Raw genomic sequence first — 20,527 nt, 5'->3', positions numbered from 1 at the left:
GAGTTTTTTGAGGCTGTAACTAGTAGAATAGATAAGGGAGAACCAGTGGATGTGATTTATTTGGATTTTCAGAAGGCCTTTGATAAAGTCCCACATAAGAGGTTAGTGTGCAAAATTGAAGCACATGGGATTGGTGGTAATATACTAGCATGGATTGAAAATTGGTTAACAGACAGGAAACAGTAGGAATAAACGGGTCTTTTTCGGGGTGGCAGGCAGTAACTAGTGGGGTACCGCAGGGATCAATGCTTGGGCCCCAGCTATTCACAATGTATATCAATTATTTGGATGAGGGAACCAAATGTAATATTTCCAAGTTTGCTGATGACACAAAACTAAGTGGGATCGTGAGTTGTGAGGAGGATGCAAAGAGGCTTCAAGGTGATTTAGAGAAGTTGAGTGAGTGGGCAAATACATGGCAGATGCAGTATAATGTGGATAAATGTGAAGTTATCCACTTCGGAAGGAAAAACAGAAAGGCAGAGTATTATTTAAATGGTGATAGATTGGGAAATGTTGATGTACAAAGGGACCTGGGTGTCCTTGTACACCAGTCACTGAAAGCAAACATGCAGGTGTAGCAAGTAGTTAGGAAGGCAAATGATATGTTGGCCTTCATTGCCAGAGGATTTGAGTACAGGAGCAAAGATGTCTTACTGCAGTTATACAGGGCCTTGGTGAGACCACACCTGGAGTATTGTGTGCAGTTTTGGTCTCCTTATCTAAAAAAGGATATACTTGCTATAGAGGGAGTGCAGTGAAGGTTCACCAGACTGATTCCTGGGATGGCAGGACTGTTGTATGAGAAGAGATTGGGTCGACTCGGTCTGTATTCACTCGAGTTTAGAAGAATGAGAGGGGATCTCATTGAAACATAAAATTCTGACAGGGCTAGACAGACTGGATGCAGGGAGAATGTTTCCCCTGGTTGGGGGGGGGTCCAGAACAAGGGGTCACAGTCTCAGGATACGGGGTAGGACATTCAGGACTGAAATGAGGAGAAATTTCTTCACTCAAGAGGGTGGTGAATCTTTGGAATTCTCTACCACAGAAGGCTGTGGAGGCCAAGTCACTGAATATATTTAAGAAGGAGCTGGATAGATTTCTAGACACAAAAGGCATCAAGGGGTATGGGGAGAGAGCGGGAATATGGTATTGAGATAGTGGATCGGCCATGATCATATTGAATGGCGGAGCAGGCTCGAAGGGCCGAATGGCCTACTCCTGCTCCTATTTTCTATGTTTACCATGATTAATTGATCCCTTTGCCTATGCTTATTACACTAGTCACTAAAGTTATAGATTAATTACTCATGGTCGATGTCACTATCTCTGCACAGGCATCTCTTGTGGATCATAATCCATCCTTCTCGGAACTCCTCTGGTTTCCTGTTTATCTTAAAAAGCTTGTTGCTCCATGACTAGTTATAGTTATACAGGTCAGTTCGATTATCAACCTTTAACTCTCCAACATATCCACCAATTTAATTTTTTCTTATGCATTCTCGTATAGGCTTCAGTTGCTCTTCCTACAGTTGGGTCAACAACATGATCTCCTTTACCCAGCAGCAAAGCGTTAACATGATCAATAACAGAATCTCTAAGATCACGATGCAAACAATGGGGTGCAAAGCAATATTCAAAACTCCAGTGGCTGATGGTGACCACCCTAGAAACGACGCCCACCATGAGTGTTTTAATGCCATGTTCTATTCTTGTTTGGATCACCTGTATCTGATCCAGGTTGTCTTTAGTTTCCAAACATAATTTCCAATCATTATCTTTTAACTTACTCAATTCCCTCTTCACATGCTCATTATCCATTCATTGTCTAATTTTCTTGATATTCAGTCCCATATCCATGTTACTAATTGAATAGTTAAACTCTCCTACAGTCCTATCCCAATTATATTATTGTGGAGCAGTTAACAAGGAACCCTCACATATAGATACCGACCGAACACCATTTTCACAAAACAATACATGCGATATAGTTTGACAATTTCAATGCACAGTCCAGAGAGTAGGACCCAGGAGCGTGGATTATTAGCAAACTGGCTAAGATTATTGGCAAGCTGACTCTGTGCCCAATAGGGTAGATGAGTGCCTATGGTCTGTTGTAGCAAACCATGATAGCATGAATATCGAGACGGACCACAGCCCAAGATTCCTACTTAGTAAGGTTAAAAAATCCAGAGTAAATGATCTCCATTTTACCTCATAAAACCTTTGATTCAGTAATTACCATATTTACAAGTCCCGAGCGCACCTTTAATGGGGTGGGCCTTTGCCTGTACATCTTTTCCCCAATGCTTGTATTTTGTTTGCTAGGATCTCATTACTCATAGCATTAAGGGATGCCGCTCCAAACCCTACTCTGGCACAAAGGTTTAGAAGGTCAAGTATTTCCCTAATTTGGATGCTAAACAATGACTGTGAACAATTATTATACTTTTGTGACACATCAAACAAAGAAAATGGATAAGAAACATGCACTATTTTTCAACTCATAACTTGATACAACATACGATCCAGGTGGAGCATCGGAATGATAAGACCTGACCTGATCTGGGCCACGCGCACATCACGCGGTGGCATTGTTGTGCCACTTCCCAGTACAGGAGTGGTTTAGGCATCCATATTGGGGCAGGGCAAAAGGTTCGCCCTTATAGAAGCTGACATCCTTTTTACCTGTTGTCCCTCACAAGCAGATCAAGATGATGGAAGTGTTACATGTAACCTCCCGATATTGCCTGGGCACTTATGTCGCAGGATAAGGGGTCGGCCATTTAAGACTGAGATGAGGAGGAATTTCTTCCCACAGAGGGTTGTGAATCTTTGGATTTCTCTATCCAAGAGGTCTGTGGATGCTGAGTTGTTGAGTATATTCAAGGCTGAGATAGATTTTTGGACTCTAGGGAAATCAAGGGATATGGGGATTGGGCAGGAAAGTGGAGTTGAGGTCGAAGATCAGCCATGATCTGACTGAATGGTGGAGCAGGCTCGAGGGGCCGTGCCACCTACTCCTGCTCCTCTTATGTTCTTATGTGAAGAATGTACATAGATGTTCACAGCAATATTCCATTGTTTGTTGAAAAGGTGTACGTGTAAGAGTTTTCATTATCATGCCACCACGCAGTGAACAAGACACTGAGGATGGTTCCATCATCCAGTCACACCAGACCACTGATGTCACTCAACATGGAGGCCGAGCCCCTTTTGTCAACGACCTCATAATGGACGTTTTATTGTAACCAATCGATACAGCACCACTTAATAGACTATCTGCGACATGTATTCCTTCGTATGTGTATGAAGTCTGAATCGTTAATTAATTTACACCATAAGCACCCTGGCATAAACATAACAGTAACATAATATTGTCCCCACATTTCATCCTTGTAAGGATCTTTATTCTGCCATCCACAACTGAACCATTGATTTTCAAAACAATTCACCGAGCCATTATACCAACATAAAGTCTCATTTTGGGTCACATCAATAAAAGCAGTCCCAGAGATATGACAGTGATCATTTACTTCTACCTAGTCAGCCGGATGCATAATAGGACCCGGTGAGACAGAGACAAAAGTTTTTTTGCATAACAATATACACCAACAATATTGTTGCCACCACAAGCAACAACACACCACAGACGAGAGGGTTGTACCATGATCCTTTTTTCTCTCCATCTCTTTGTTTCGTGGCCGGATTCAATATCAGGGATTCTTTAATAGCGATCATCTGTAAGTGAAACAAAGTTTTCATTGCTTACTCCAGCTTTTTCTCCTTCTCCTGACTGTTTCCAAGATTTAAGCAGAGTCAATCACATACTAGAAAGCAAAATAAAACACAGCCACTTATGGAAGGGTTAACTGCTTTGCAGTAACAAGAAGACAGATCTAGACATCGTTAACCAGTGTCAAGAAAACTTTTAAAAAGTTACCAAATGAAAAAGAAACAAACTCTATTTTACTGTTTTTAAAAGTTTTTGTGCCTTTAAAGCTTGCACAAAGATCCTTATACAATTACATTTTGGAAAATAAATTTCAGCTTTTCTCTGACTTCCAATTTTCAAAACGTGAGCCATGAAGATACACAAATTTTACCAATTTTTATCCATCCTTAGGAATTGAAAATCTGTTAAAACAGCAAATATCATTAGTAACATCACTATTAACTTGAAACATTCTGTGAAACAATTCTGTAGTACAATCCAACTATAAGATGTCTCCAGAGTGTTATCATTGAGATAGCAAAGATCCTTTAATCATTTTTTTCTCTCGGTCACTTTGTTTTGACTACAGTCAATCACAAGATTGAAGGGTGCTGTCAGTTTGCTAACAGCTATCACATTCCAGTACCACCAAGATGGTTAAACAATCAAAATCACCTCAAATGTCCCAAAATGTTCAAAATTGATGCCTTGTACTGAATTAGTCTTCTTAGATAACAAAATATTCTCTGATCACAGGTACACTCAACATTAATTCCTTATCCACCTCAAATCATTAAGTTCTTGGCATGAGTGAGAAATGCAAAAATGGCAATTTTTTATGTGATAATCTCATGTCTGGAACTGGAGACTCTCACATAATTTACAATAACCAGAATTTTATCATGGCCACAATAAAAGTCTGGTTTTTACAATTTAATAGGTTAGTTAACCTCAGTAACTCCAATTTCATTTGGCAATATCTTAAACTTAACACAATACAGAGCAGGTAAAATTATAAAAATAGCACCTACTCACAAAAACCCATTAAATTACATCATCTTTCTTTTTATTCTTTCTTCAGGTGCCTTTCCAAATGACTATAAAAATACTGAATATAACTGAAGAAAAAGTTAGTTTTCACAGTTAAACAAAATCTTTGTAACATTCTTAACATTGAAAAAGAGAGCAGAGCCACAGCAATAATACTAAAACATTCAAGAGACAGCACACTGAAAACAAAAAAACCTCTGTCGAACATTAGAAAAGGGACGAGGTCTTCCCCTTCCTCCTTTATTCCATCATAGACAAATTTATCCTTTTTCACTTAAAACAAATTTTCAATTTCTGATGTTTGCTACTTAACCCCATTCTGTACTGATTCAAAGTCTCAAGCTCACAGTCCATGTCCTCGCCCAAGCCTGTTACCTCCTGCGCAATTCTTAACACTTTTCTCTGTGGTATATGGGACAGGTGTAAGGACAGAGTAAAGGGTGAAGGGGATGCCAAGGATCCAGTCAAGAGTCCCAGTCCTTTTCTCGGTTCACCCTCTGGAACTGCTATAACTTCCTCTCTGCTGGTTTCAACATTCCAACTCTGATTCCACATCCCTTTAGACCATGTTTACAACTCCCACATTTTAGCTTTTTACTGAACATCTTACCAGCCCATGCCTATAGAAACTTTAAGTGCTTCTGAACTAGCTGCTCCCATTGCTTTCGTCTCTAACTATTTCTGTATCAGTTTCTCATCCTCGGCTTCCTTTACCGAATTCATGAACAACACCTCAGACTGTTCTTCCTTTTTCATTAGATCACCTACTTTGGCCTCACTCCTCTGTACACAGAAGTGAGCCACATATTCTAACAACCGTCTTGCCGGTTTCTTTTTCATCCCAGGGCCACTGAATAATTGTGTCTCCTTGCACATTTTTACCAGCGCCTTTTCTATCTGTAGTCTGTCCTCTTCCCCTTCTAAGCTGTGTACTTTATTTACCAATTCCTCTCCATCATCACGCATTATATAGCATTGTGACTAGCCAGGAAGGAACTGGGAGCTTGTACAACATGGATTCTGACCACATCTCGGTCTTTTTTAAGCTGCTCTATTTCTGCCTTCAAGACTCTAATTTCAGCCTGTGTCTGATCATGCTGCCTCCAAAGGGCGTCTATTCCCAGACACAGTCCTTGCAACAGGTATGATTTTTGTCTTCTATCTTTTTGTTTCTGCCGCAACAAGAACATTTTCTGTCTACTATATTTTTGTTTCTGCTGGCGCACGTTCTCCAGTACCTTCTCAATCTCCTCCCAGCACCCTTTTAAAATTTCTTCAGAAAAGCCATAAGGTCCCCTTTTGCCTCTAATCCAGTTAGAAATTTTCAAAGGGACCAACTTGGTTGAGAAATCTTCTATCCCTAGATCGCAATTCCCAGGAGCTAATTATATCTACTGTTGATATTAAATCATACTCACTGTCCGGGTATATGTTGGACGAGTTCATGGCACCAATTGTTGACCACCTTCCTTCTATGGTTCACAACGACATGCTTCGAGTAAGCACGAAACACTTGATAGTGGAGTATAAAGATCAGACTTTATTCATATACAGCATTATCTTCTTTCAAGAACAGCTTATTTACGTAAACAGTCTCAGTTGCTTACTTCAAAGGTACGATCCATAAACAAGACATAGAAACATAGAAAATAGGAGCAGGAGTAGGCCATTCGGCCCTTCGAGCCTGCTCCGCCATTCAATATGATCATGGCTGATCCTTTATCTCAATACCATATTCCCGTTCTCTCCTCATACCCCTTGATGCCTTTTGTGTCTAGAAATCTATCTAGCTCCTTCTTAAATATATTCAGTGACTTGGCCTCCACAGCCTTCTGTGGTAGAGAATTCCACAGGTTCACCACCCTCTGAGTGAAGAAATTTCTCCTCATCTCAGTCCTAAATGTCCTACCCCATATCCTGAGACTGTGACCCCTCGTTCTGGAACCCCCCCCAACCAGGGGAAACATCCTCCCTGCACCTTCCTGATCTATCTGTTCTCGGAACCTTTCAAGAACAGTTTGTTGACAGCTTATTTATCTAAACATCCATCATTACCATGGTTAATCGATCCCTTTGTCTATGTTTATTATACTAGTCACTAAAGTTATAGATTAATCACTCATGGTTGATGTCACTCTAGTCAGTATCTCTTTGCACAGGCATCCCTTGTAGATCATAATCAGACATTTGAAGTAGACCATAATCTATCTTACTAGGAACTCCTCTGGTTTCCTGCTTATTTTAAAAAGCCTGTTGCTCCATGACTAGTTATAGATATGCAGGTCAGTTTGATTATTAACCCTTAACTCTCCAACATGTCCAACAACATGGTTATTGTATAATCTATTGAATTGAACCCTGCCTTTCTAACAGTTTAAATATATTGGAGAATATACACAAGTTGATTGTGCTGGCCTTTGAACTAGCAAGTAATCTTGGATCTAAAGGGTAAAAAAATTAAGTTCTTCTGACTTATATTGTACTGTTTTGGCTATGTGGTTGAAAATTCTATTGATTTTGTTGATTGCTGCACTGCATTAGTTAGACATGTTGAGTATTGAGTCTACTCGGTCTCTTCAACTTCATCAATAGCAATGAGTTCCTTTGGGCATGATTTTATCAGGGGTGTGGCAGGGGGTTGGGAATTCCTGTCGGGAAACCCGGGAGTACGCCCAGACGTCCTTATGGTTTTGATGTAAGGAGGTCTTTTAGTTTTTTTTTGACGGTTTCCCGCCCAACAGGCCAGTCTGATTGACAGGCTGGTCTCAGACGGATGGGAGAAGAAGAAGGACAAGGACGTGAACAGGTAAGTGTTAGGTGGGGGGTGTCACGGGGGTCATTGGAGGGGGTCTCAGTCATCGGGGGTCACCAGGATGGGGGGGTGGTTGGGGATTAGTCATTGGAGGGGGGGGGGTCAGTCATCGGTGGGGGGGGTCAGACATCAGTGGGGGGGGGGGGTCAGTCACCGGGGGGAGGGGGGGTCAGTCATTGGGGTGGGTCAGTCATCGGGGGTCATCGGGAGAAGGTCAGTCATTGGGGTTCAAGGTCAGGGGTCATGGTGGGGGTCGGAGATCGTAGGGGGGGTTGGAGATTGTGGGGGTCGGGGGTCATTGCAGGGATGGGAGATCGTGGAAGTTTGGGGTCAGGGGTCATCGCGGGGGTCAGAGATCGTGGGGGTTTGAAGTTCGCGGGGTCGGAGTCAGGGTCATCGTGGGGGTTAGAGATCGTGGTGGGGGGGGGGGTTGCTGCTGCAGTTAAGCTTGTTGGGCCTGGGGAAAGCACCCCTGCTGCTCCAGGCCGACAAGCTGCGCTATGAAGGCACCTACCTGCAGTTTCGGGCCTTCTCGCCTCCCCTCACGTGATGTGAATCAGAAGGCCCGGGAATCCCAGCCCCCAGGGGTTAAAAGCAAAAAAACTGTCAAAATGGAGGCCCGCAGCCTCCTTGAAAGCTTTCACTGACCGACTCGCCTCCTGGTAATGGGTTAATCGCCCAGCCCTCATCCCACTTCCATGAAAGTCAGAATTGGATGGGTTGGGGGCGGGATTTAGATTTTAAAAAAATTTTTCTGCACCCCCCCAACCTGTTTCTCCCATTTAAAATCATGCCCTTTGTCTCCGGTCTGTCACTGCAGAGGTTACTTCAAAATGGGACAGATTTGATTGATGGTGAAGGATTTTTTTTTTATCTTCCCTCGTGTCCGATTGGGCATCAAAGAGAGGCATATAACCAGGCCATTGCCTCATTTTCTTCAGTTCTCCTATTTTGCTGTGTTGCTATACCGTGTGGGGGCGAATAGGGGTTTAGTGAGGATTCATTTCTCATACAAAGCTTTTCATCATGAACTTGTACTGAAGAGAACTTCTAATGCTTCAGAATTTTTAAAAAATAGTTTATTGCCTGGTAAAAGCTATTTTACTGTGCAGATTTAACATGCTTCTGCATGAATTTCATTCTTAGAATAATTCCTAATGTAGCTTAAAATGAAAGGTCTGTCAGTGTGGTGTCGTCCTGCTTTTTGGATAGATCAGGAGTATACAGTGTCATCCCATATCATTTCCAGTCTCAAACTTAAACAGGATGCCATTCATCCTGTGGCATGCTATGCCATTTATAACTTGAGTAGGAGGAATATAGTAGCCCCAAATATGGGCAGTAAACTGATACTTCAAACTATCTGTGAGGCTGTGTATGATTATGAAATATATCAGATTAGTGAGAAATGTTTGATTGAGGGAGGATAGTATTCGAGATACTTTACACTAACATAAATTGAAAGCATCTCATGAGAATATACTTTTTGACATTTACTTCCAAAAACTTTGTATAGAATAAGACAGCAAGATTGAACCAGACCAAATGAATGCAATGCCAATGGAGACCAGGGAATGATGCAGTCAATGTGATGTTGGAGGTGTTAAAGTAGTACCTATTAGGAGCGAGAAGTGAATGGATCCAACAGACTCCAGTAGTTTATAAGACTATTTTGACCTACTGACATGGATTAGATATGGTGACCTTTACACATCATGTAAGTAATTGAAACTAGGTATACAAGTGAGAGGGAACAAGACAACTCCTACACAGTGAAGGGAAATGAAACCTAACTACCCTGGATTGGATGAGAATCTAAACATTAACCAAGGAGGTAACGCTTTAGATTGACTGATAAAGGAAACAATGGGAACTGAAGCAGAAGTTGCCTAATTGCTACAAATAGTCAGTAGTCTAAAGAGAAGATTGATTTTCTTGCATGTTGGGAGGCTTTCAAAAAAAGATAGCGAAAGGGAAGAAGCAAAGATGGAAATCAGTCCTGTAAGAAATCTGATTACTGTAAGCTAGTATCTTTATCTCTCAAGGATTTAGATTTTCCTGCCCCACACCCACACAAAATGTGCTACTCTTGTCCACGCTCAGGAGTGCTTCAATTTCCTGTCCCTAGTCATTTATATAGCCTATCCCCTGGCAGGGCCTAGCGCTTGTGGAAGGGGCAGGAAAATCCGGCTTGCAGCTAAATGTTGGACCTCAGGGATCGAGACTTTCAGGTTGCCAGTTTGACCTGCCTAGTCTTGTAGGCACAGACCCACTTTGTCTCAGTGCCAAACACCTGTTCAAGCCAAACTACTTCCTTACCATCTGTCAACAAAATATCACTGACAATGTCTCATTTAGTTGGCCTCTCACAGCTCAAGCACAGGTCTGCCAGTATGTAAGAAGGTAATCTTTACCTGGAACTTTTACACCACTGGTTCCTTCTGAGCCAGCTGTGCACCACTGCATCAAGCAGGTGCTAGATGCCTTCTTTGTCAGGGCAAACACCTTCATCAATCTCCCCATAGAAACCAGCCAACAACCCAAGACAGCCCTGCACTTCTTCCATGTGACAGGTTTCCCCAAAGTACCATGTATTATTGATGGTACACATGTGGCCATACAGGCTCTACCACCCACCCCCCAATGTCTTTATAATTCTGACCATTTACATGAGCACCTTTAGAGCAACAAAGTTAGAATTTAGGATAGTAAATGGACTGTGTTCAGTGGAGCTGCTCTAAGATATAAGCAAGCTGATCCTACAACATAGGTCAACAGATTAGCTTAGGAGGGGAGAGGCCTCAATTTAGGTTTCTGTGGAGGTTGAAACTACCTACAGAAATTAGGATATTTCCTTAAAGGTATGAGATATAATGTTGAAGTGGAGGAGCACTTTGTACAGAAAGTAACCCCCCTGGACATTTTGCAGCTTGTCAATAAAAACTCCCACCCCACACAAAAAAAAATGAGATTGGTGGCTGATGGGTCAGGGAAGTTTATGAGCAATGTAAAAGCTGACATAAATGCTGTTAAAATTTTTAAAAATTGTGAGATTAACACCTCATAATTCAAAAAGCAGAAAACATCTCCCCTTATTGCCTCTCACCAAAAATGTAATTCCCCCTCTCCCACGTCCGATGCTTCCCTGTGCATCCTGAAGAACATGACTTCAGTGACCTCTGTTTTCACGTTGCTAATTACTAGAGTGGTGTAATGCACTTCCAAGATCCTTAGAATAGTGTTGGTTTTATCAGCGTACAGAACATTTTGCTGCATGCCAATTTGAATAACGTGTTTTGTTTTATTTCTAAGAAGTACAAACACAGATAATCAGTTGCTTAATATAACGATTCCTTGTTAGATCAGCACAACCCGCTCTGAAATGTCCTTACATAACTGTTGGCCGAGGCACTGCGAAGGTCAGGTGCTTCATAAGAAGAAAGGCAAACTGTAAAAGTGAGTTATTTGCATTTTGCATTTGCGGAAACTTTAGAGCACTGAATGAGGAATGGAAAGTATTCTGGGGAAAAGGAATTTAATGGGAGGAGAGGAGAATCTTTTTTTTAAACAATACTCTAATCCCTGTACCAGTCAGTCAGTGAAGAATAAATGTCTGTAGAAAAGATTTAAAACAGGTTAATTTTCCCAGGAAGAATATTCAGTGAATTCAACAATACCTTGGGAAGAGGTAGCTAATTCTGTTCTATCATTTGTGTGTGCTTGTCACAATTAGATTTTCATAGGCCCTGAAGTTAAACTCTCAAGTTCCCTATCTAATTTAAGTCTATGGTGTTAAAGCAAATACATTTATAATCTAGGTCTTTGTTTTAACTAGATCCCTCTCAGTAGAGGATTCTTTCCCCCAGCCTGCTTAAATGTTTTCCCATAGCCTTTTGCCTTATTACTTCTAGTCCTCTGTCATCAGCCTGTTCAAGCTAATGCAGACACTTTCATTAATTGCCTACTTTTCTGCATAGAAAATACATTTTGTCTTCACCTTCCAGACACTGAGAACACTGCAAGCAAAACAGGTGGTGAGGATGGCCCAGTCAGTATCATTTTGTTCCTCCGCAATTATGTTCTTCAAATTTCAGCCTAAAATCATTACTGAAAGGGTAAGGAGTTTCAAATAACATTTCAACTGCTCATTTTTTGACTTACAATTTTAAGATTGATTTTAGAGCTCCCTTGTAATTAAGATTGTTTTCCATGCAGTATCCTTTATGTAACTTGAAACAGTATTTCATAGCTTAATATGGTACCAATGTCATGTCTGTAATCTAACCAATGGTTTGGATGCTGCCATACTTAAGTGCTAAAATTTTGCTAGATCCTCCATCCCAAATAGAAAACAAAATTTCAACTGGATTTTTAAAACTTGTACACTAACTAGTGCTTTAAACAATATGAAATTATAATATATTATGGCTGTAGTGTATTTGTTCCACTCAGTTTCTTCATTTTTAATCAAACTGTTAGATATTCCTTTTCCCTCGAACTTCAGATTTTAAATGTAAGCTTACAATTTTTCACACGCCACCCACCGTACATGTGTTCTGAGCAAAGTTTCTAAACTAATGAGCCAATTGTTTTATGCTGGTCTGATTCAGCATAATAGCATGCATATCATGTGACAATTTTATTCTCCTCTTCATTAAAGACTGTGCAAGACCTTTGTAGCACTATACTATAGAGGGGTCAGATACACTATTAATGTGATGTTAGAGGCAGAACAAAGGTAATTTTATCTGTTTAGTCGTGGCACTCCAGCCTCATAGCAATGCAATAACTTGCATTTAAAAAGCACCTTTAACGTAGTAAAATATCCCAAGGTGCTTCACAGGAGACAAAAATTTACAATACTGTTACCTCATAGATAACATAGCAGTTGTGTTAGTGTCATTTTCTAAATATATCTTTTTTCGTACTATTCTCTCCCATTCCTTCCCTCCTCTCCTGAAAGCAGTGCTATTTATCCATGGACTTTCACAGCCAAGCACAATTATGCCCTCAAACTGAGGGGACACTGGATGTTGTTCAACCAAATAAAATGGATTTTGGGTACAATTGGCACAAATTAAGCTCGACATTATCTTTGACAGCCATGCAAATGGTTCTCTTTTAACTGATTATTTTCCCCCCACCCCCTACAGGTGTTGGATTTTCTCTGGTATCTCGCCCATTGTCCATGCATGAGCCTACCCACTGCATCATCAAGTCATTTGAGAGGCATCACAGCTGAGACAGGATCTTGTCCTTTCCCGATGTCCACACATGTGTAGTGATGAACAGTGAAAACCGTGGCTGATTCCCCTTCCCTGAGCCAGAGCCATTGAGGTCAATTGTGGTACCCATCTCATTCAACCGTGGCCTTGGTTGAAAGCAACTAACTCAGCCATGGGCATCCAACCCAGTGATTTATTTTTTCTCTGAAGTCCGCTAAAATGATAGTTTGAGGCATTGAAATTTTGCATATACTCAGACTAATCTGTGTCCATCAATAACATCAAACTGAGTGAACATAACCCACTGTAACACCATGGGACTGGATTTTCCTTACCTTTGCCTCAGGGTATGCCCATTTCCCAGACACGAAGGATCAGGAAAAAGAGGTGGAGACCTATTTCACCGGATCTCTGCCCTCTTTATGTTGCCCTGTAAGGGATCCCACCTGGCAATCCATTTAAATTAATGGATGGAAAATTGGGCAGGCTTGGTTAGGGGAACACACTCATCCTCTCGCCTCTCCCCCCCCCCCCCCCCCCGCCCCCCACACAACGTTCCTATATTTGCTGTGCCCAGGCTATCCAGGAAACCCATGTGCAGGAAAAGCTGCTCCAATAACTTCAAATTTTGAATGATTAATGTCTTTCATGCATCCCAAAAAAAGATGACATCAAGGTACCTATTGTGGATCTACCAGTTAAATGGCTGATGAATCACAACAATGCGCTAAATTGATCTGTTTATTAGCTATATACACAACATAAATAAAAGTTGAAATCAAAAGTGGTTTCCTTCCTTATTCTTTTCTTGGGAAGCAACAAAACATCCCCTTGAGCCATCTCATGTTTTTTGGTGCCATTGCAACCCATTTGATGGTCCTGCCCAGAGTCCTTATCCTCCCCATAGGAAGCCAGTGCTTCAAACAGGTTGGAGAGGGTCACTTGCTCTGGGTGTTCCAGCTCTAGCCTATCCCTCCTTCCTTATCCTGACCTGTGGATAGTCACCACATTTTCCTCTACCACTGCCAGCTCCCTGTCTCTCAACAAGATGATTACCTCTGAAACTTGTGCTGCTGAAACATCTCTCCCTCCCTGATGTGTCACATTGCCTCCAACTCCACTTCAAGTTCTGAGACCTTGAGCTCTGTAATTTCAGACGGAGACGCTTCGCTCAGATGTGTTTGTCCAAGTTAACATCTGCTACTCAAAACTCCCACATCCTGTAGGGACCGCACATCACTGTTCCTTCCTGTGCTGTCATTCTTTCTATAAATACTAAAGTTATAGTTAAGTTTTAAGTTTATCTTCTTTATCTACTTAAATTTCAATGAAACCACTCTGCTGCTCCTTCCTCTCTGTTCCAAATACACGCCCTGGTCAAATTCCCGTTTTGGAAGTACTGTTTTCACTCTGTTCTTACCACATTCCATCTCCACCTTACTTTGTGGTGTGCTCGCCACTCAAGTGACGTGAGGTTAGAAGCCAGGGGATAATTCAGTCCCCATTTTAAAATCGTACATCCTGTCCTTATTTTCATATAATGTATCGAATTCTTTTTATTATTTATAGTTCAATAACATAACTTAATGGCAATTTGAGAAGCAAAGAAATAGAATTGGCTAACCATTGTCGTACAGGTTGAGGATGTGGCAGATGCAAAACTGAGGAAGGACAGTACCACCACTGTTGGGAGGGTGTAATCAGAGTGTGGCATGTTTACATGGCCAGTTTTCATTATAAATGCGGACATATGAATTTATAATGGAAAAGTTGATGCATTATATAGATATTCTTGCAAACTATTGTGTAAATATGATGTACCATGACTGAATCATTACCTTCTACCTGCAATTGTAATTATACTTTTTTAAACTACTGCAACCCATAAATTGTCCAGAAGATGGTGCGAGCCACTGTATTTTGTTACATTTGACTTGCTTTTATGTAGTCTGAAATCTTTCCAACAGATATTATTGTCAGTAAGGATTCTGTAATATGTCATCAGCAAAATAAGTCACATGGAACTTTTTCAACCAGTTCATTGTACCAGTGTAAGTGTGGCTACAGTGTTTGTTAAAAGATAATAATTGATTTTTTTTTTCGAGCTAAGAATAGTTAATCCTGCAGGACAATTATATTCTGTACAAAGAATATTAAGGGAGTGGCTCACCATTGTTTTGTCTCTTATAATTACCACGCTGTATTTTGTGGAGATGGCATTTGTTGTAGAGATTTATTATCTAATGTTTACTTTAATTCTAAATTACATCGATGCGAAAGGAAAATCTCACCATCAACAACCCTTTCTTTCCAAAAAAAATCAACCAGTTAAAAAGAAATACAATCAACTTTTGCATCCCTAATGTTTATATTTAGTCATTCCTAGTTGATAACAAGTGAATTGTGATGAACTCTTCCGATAAATGACAAAGTTTTTCAGCTGAGTTGTATAAAGGAAGTCAGTTGAAGCGGAACCATCTTGGGTTACTGAGGGTATCAACTGATGATCATTCAGCTCCCGTGCACTGTCACAATCGGAACATTCTCCAAGGCTCCTGCTGATGACATTTGGTCTCAGTATTTAAAGATAATCAGCAGAAATAAAAATAAAACATGTTAAAGTTAACCATAATTCTTTTGCAACAATTTGATTTTTAAAGGGCTCCACATGGTGAGATTCCCACTTTAAGTTAAACTCTGCATCTATCACATAAAAAACAGTATTACAATTTAACAATTTTATGAAAAATATGAAAGAACCACCTATATATACTGTTATGGTTGTGTCTCATTTTGTGGCAATGATGAAGTTATGGGAGTTCCAGCAAGATCTGACCCATTATGCACAATGGGCCAAATCTTGCTTGAAAAATAATGGCGTGTTAACGACGCATGCCGTTATTGATGCACAAATCAGCCAGCAAGTTCAGGGGATTGAGAGATACGGCGTGAGTTGGAAATCTCCGGAACTTGCTGGTTGATTTAAGCCGCTCTGCCATTTGCATTGCACGGTCGGCATCTCGCCCTTAGCCTCCCCGTTATTTTTAAGATCTTGCTGAATTTGTAGATTAATTGCCCATTAAACTCGCCACTGAAAGTTAAGTCTGGTAATTAAGAGCGCAAGTACCATTTTAACGACGTGATAATTATTACTGCAAGCCAATTAACTTCTCTGAACAATTCAAACTGTGTAGTCTCATTCCTTCTGGTGGCAAATCGTTCTTAGAGATTTTTAAAATGTCACATTTTAAATTTTTACATTTTTTTCTTACTTTTCCTTTCTGTCCTTTTCTTTGCTCTCTCTCTTAATCCAATCTTTCTTTCCCTCTTTATTTTTCTTTCTGTACCTGATTTGACTCTAATTCAGCCTCCTTCTCCGTCCTTCCTCTGTTTCTTTCTCAATCCTGATTAAGGAGATACACTGTTGGCCCTGCCATTCACTGAGGTCCCAGATGCCCTGTTGCCCTCGGCGTTATCAGCTCGCACTTCCAGTAAGTTATGGCACAAAAAAATCTTTGAGCTGAAGGGTGCAGAAAAACATCTAACTAACGTCACGCGCCACGTAACGTGCTGCTCCAACAAGATCTGGCCAACACTTCGATATAATCAAGTGCTGTCCCATTCTGAAAATTAATGCAAGACCAGGCTTGTTACAATGTCACAATACTTGTGGAATAAAATATAAAATAATACATGCAACTAAGCTTTCTTTAAACTGAGGAACAGTGAGAACTAAGGAAAGATTTGCAAACCAGGATTTGATGGCCCTTTTCTAGTGTATTCGAATATTTGTCCCTCTTCAGTGTTCTTTCCTGAAGGCACTGACTCTTGCTGTGGTACGGTTCCAGGGGCATTAACCACTGTCCAGTACCTTACCCAAGTCGTTGGGGGTAATCTAGTCTTTGTGCGATAGTGTAAAATGGGCGATAGCAAATCAGCAGCCCATTTTACATCTCTTCTGATTTTTATTTCCATTGAAGTCAATAGAAATGTAAATTGAGAGCAATGTAAAACTGACAGCCGATCCAATATTGTCCATTTTACACTATCGTGCAGTACATGATTGAACCCAACATATATCTATTGGAATCTAATGTACTTCTCACACTGAGCCTATGTCCTAAACTATCAAATTATGTCCCAATATGTAGCGAATGTTATGAGTTCTATTAAGCAGTTGCTTTTCATTGAGAACTGAATTCGAGATTCTGATTTACTTTTCTTTCAACTAACACACTGGTAAAGCTGTAACCAAGTTTATAATAGCAAAAACCAAGGAATGACACCATCTATGAAATTCTCTCCAAAATTACCCTCCTTGTGTTCAGCGTAAACCAACTCAGTCAATGTTGGCATGCTATTTGACTATGGGGACATCACAGCTTAGTCCAATCCTGTTCACACACACAAACACTATCCAGCAGGAGTCACTGGATAGCAATCAGCAGTGGGAACCTATATTTTAACTGAAAAAGATGAAGACACCTTGGAGAGAATTTCATAGATGGTGTCATTCCTTGATTTTTGCTATTATAAACTTGGTTGCAGCTTTACCAGTGTGTTAGTTGAAACAAAAGTAAATCAGAATCTCGAATTCAGTTCTCAATGAAAAGCAACTGCTTAATAGAACTCATAACATTTGGTACATACTGGGACATAATTTGCTAATTTAGGACATAGGCTCAGTGTGAGAAGTATATTAGATTCCAATAGATATATGTTGGCTTCAATCATGTACTGCACGTTTTGTCACTTTTTGAATTATTTATATACAGGACACCTTTACTTGGGATTCCAAGAGACAAAGACTTGTCATAAACCAGGACTATTCTTAGGGCAGACCATGTCCCAAAATCTTGACCTCAATTTTCTGGACCTGTAAAGGCTTGAACAGGGTCTGATAAACATGACTTCTCATTTTTTCAATGTAATGTAAATATCATTTCCTAAAAACGTCATCTTGTTGGCATGAATATAGATTTATGTTTAAGAAAGTATTGAATAGATACTGTTGCAATTTTTGATTCAAAATTGCTGGGATGTAATACATACCCCTGCATAGAATTTCTCTTTGCTGACTGGATCCCACTAAAATCATACTGTGCATCAATGTTCAAATGTTTCATGCCCTTTATTTGAACCCTGTGATCCTAATACTCTGTTTTTGCAGTACAGCTACCTTTTGTTCTGAGGATGTCAGAGATATGCTGTGCTGTTTGTTTACATTATTTAATGTTCATTTTATACAGTACAGAATTTACTTATTAAAATATTTAAGCGTTTTTATTTTTTGTACTAACAGATTAGCAGCTATTCAGGCTGAAGCTACTAAGATGTGTCAGCAGTAGAGAAAGAGAAGCTGGAAATGAGAGATACAAACTAAGAGTGAGAAAGAGTCATATTAAATTAACCTTAAAATAAAATTCAAATTATTACTTATAGCATAGAATCTGTAAGAATATTAGAAATAGGGAAAAATTGACACCTTTCTCTTAATGCTATTAACCATCATGCTCAGCAGGCTGTGCTGCTTATTTTGCTGAGTGTGCGGCTTATTTTGCTGAATTGTAAACTATTAACCTTTGACTAGTGACTGACCCTTGTTACTCTCATTGTGAGGCAAGGCAGCCATGTGGTAAAAGAGGAAAAATGACTCAAAAAGCGGAACGATAATCCAAAGATAGCGATGAGACCAGAACAATGACATGATAACTATAGGAGTGCGGTCAAACAAACTGGCCACCTTGAAAAACAACCTTGCAAAAGGTTTTGTGGTTAGATGAGTAGTGTTAAAACAAACTGACCATCTTGAATTCTTTGAAAAATAACTTTGTTAATCTATAAGGGTCTTATGAATATGAATATGGTGTGAGGTTGCTGCCAGGGGGGACACAAAAACCCAATGTCTTTTGCGCTCAGGGCAGAGGAATCAACAAAGAGCTCCCAGCTGTTGGAAGAACAGCTAACAGAATGTTAGCTGTCTGAAGGTGACACCACTGTCAAAAGAACACCTGACTATCAGGAGACTACTTCACTGTGGGAAAACTTGAAACGACCTTAACTTAATTATGAACTCTGCCCAGAGATCAAACGGGATAATATTGTTTTGATCTTTGTTGCCTAATATTTGATACCTTTACATATTTGATTTGACTATTAATAAATGAGACATTGATTACCATTTGGTGTCATGTCCAAATCTGTTTCAAATTGGCGAGCCAGCCAGGAGGTGACTAATCAATGTTACGTGTTGACATAAAATCAAAGATCTAAAGGAAAATATGTTTAAATATCAACAGACTGAATTTAATCACAAAAGATGCAAATTGTTCAAATTCCAGAAGTAAGATTTTGATTAGTATAAGTGATCATGGCAAGTGTCCACGAAATGTTAGCAAGGAAGCCTCAAAAAGGAACTAAAAGGGCTTGAGGAACCTGTAGAATTAATCTCCAAAATAGTGGAAAAGGATGAAGCTTACGAGACGCCCATAGAATGGGTTGAAGATCACGTTTGAACTAAAAAGATGAAGTAGAGAGTTGGTAAAAGGACCCTCATATGGGCGGCAAACTAGCGCACACCTAACAGTGAGGAACATATTAAACAATTAAAAGAAGAAAATAGGAATCAACTAGGGGAAATCAAGAGACAGTCTGATGAGCGGTTGAAAGAACATCTTACTGATGGTTTGACTATGCTAGAGAGTTCACAATTTGTGGCTAAGTCTGCAACAGCACAGGTACTATAGAGTCAGAAAATATTACAAGATAGAGATAGAAGTACAGAGAAAAGTGGGAGACCAGAGTCGGAACTCGCCGACAGTAGAGGGGCTTTGAGGGAGATTATGTGTCAACCCATGAATTCGGTTAGACCAAACAGGGTATAACTTAATGATTCAGGAGTTACGGGGTAAATTGGGCTGACAAGGGGCTGTGATGGCTGCTGTAATGCAAGGAAGTATGGGAGGAACAGAACGTACAAATTGCAACCCAACCCAGACAGAGAAGGTGAGGTAGATTGGAACGGTCTGGCAGGAGAAATTTTTTTTATTATTCGTTCATGGGATGTGGGCGTCGCTGGCAAGGCCAGCATTTATTGCCCATCCCTAATTGCCCTTGAGAAGGTGGTGGTGAGCTGTCTTCTTGAACCGCTGCAGTCCGTGTGGTGAAGGTTCTCCCACAGTGCTGTTAGGAAGGGAGTTCCAGGATTTTGACCCAGCGACGATGAAGGAACGGCAATATATTTCCAAGTCGGGATGGTGTGTAACTTGGAGGGGAACATGCAGGTGGTGTTGTTCCCATGTGCCTGCTGCTCTTGTCCTTCTAAGTGGTAGAGGTCACGGGTTTGGGAGGTGCTGTCGAAGAAGCCTTGGCGAGTTGCCTGCAGTGCATCCTGTGGATGGTACACACTGCAGCCACGGTGCGCTGGTGGTGAAGGGAGTGAATGTTTAGGATGGTGGATGGGGTGCCAATCAAGTGGGCTGCTTTGTCCTGAATGGTGTCGAGCTTCTTGAGTGTTGTTGGAGCTGCACTCATCCAGGCAAGTGGAGGGTATTCAATCACACTCCTAACTTGTGCCTTGTAGATGGTGGAAAGGCTTTGGGGAGTCAGGAGGTGAGTCACTCGCCGCAGAATACCCAGCCTCTGACCTGCTCTTGTAGCCACAGTATTTATATGGCTGGTCCAGTTAAGTTTCTGGTCAATGGTGACCCCCAGGATGTTGAT

General features: G+C 40.6%; 1 long non-coding RNA gene across 1 annotated transcript; it reads right to left on the bottom strand.

Annotated features, from left to right (window-relative positions):
- Positions 1-3,391: 3,391 nt before the first annotated feature.
- On the bottom strand, positions 3,392-14,021 carry LOC137333305 (uncharacterized). The gene is made up of 3 exons (XR_010965845.1): positions 13,862-14,021; positions 6,187-6,280; positions 3,392-3,744 (listed from the first exon to the last, which is right to left on the bottom strand). It is a non-coding gene; the product is annotated as an uncharacterized lncRNA (long non-coding RNA).
- Positions 14,022-20,527: the final 6,506 nt, after the last annotated feature.

This window comes from Heptranchias perlo, chromosome 16 (assembly GCF_035084215.1).
Source record: "Heptranchias perlo isolate sHepPer1 chromosome 16, sHepPer1.hap1, whole genome shotgun sequence".
In the NCBI taxonomy this organism is placed as follows: Eukaryota; Metazoa; Chordata; class Chondrichthyes; order Hexanchiformes; family Hexanchidae; genus Heptranchias; species Heptranchias perlo.
Note: the sequence above shows the minus strand (reverse complement) of the source record. Positions and strands in the feature narration are given on the sequence as shown.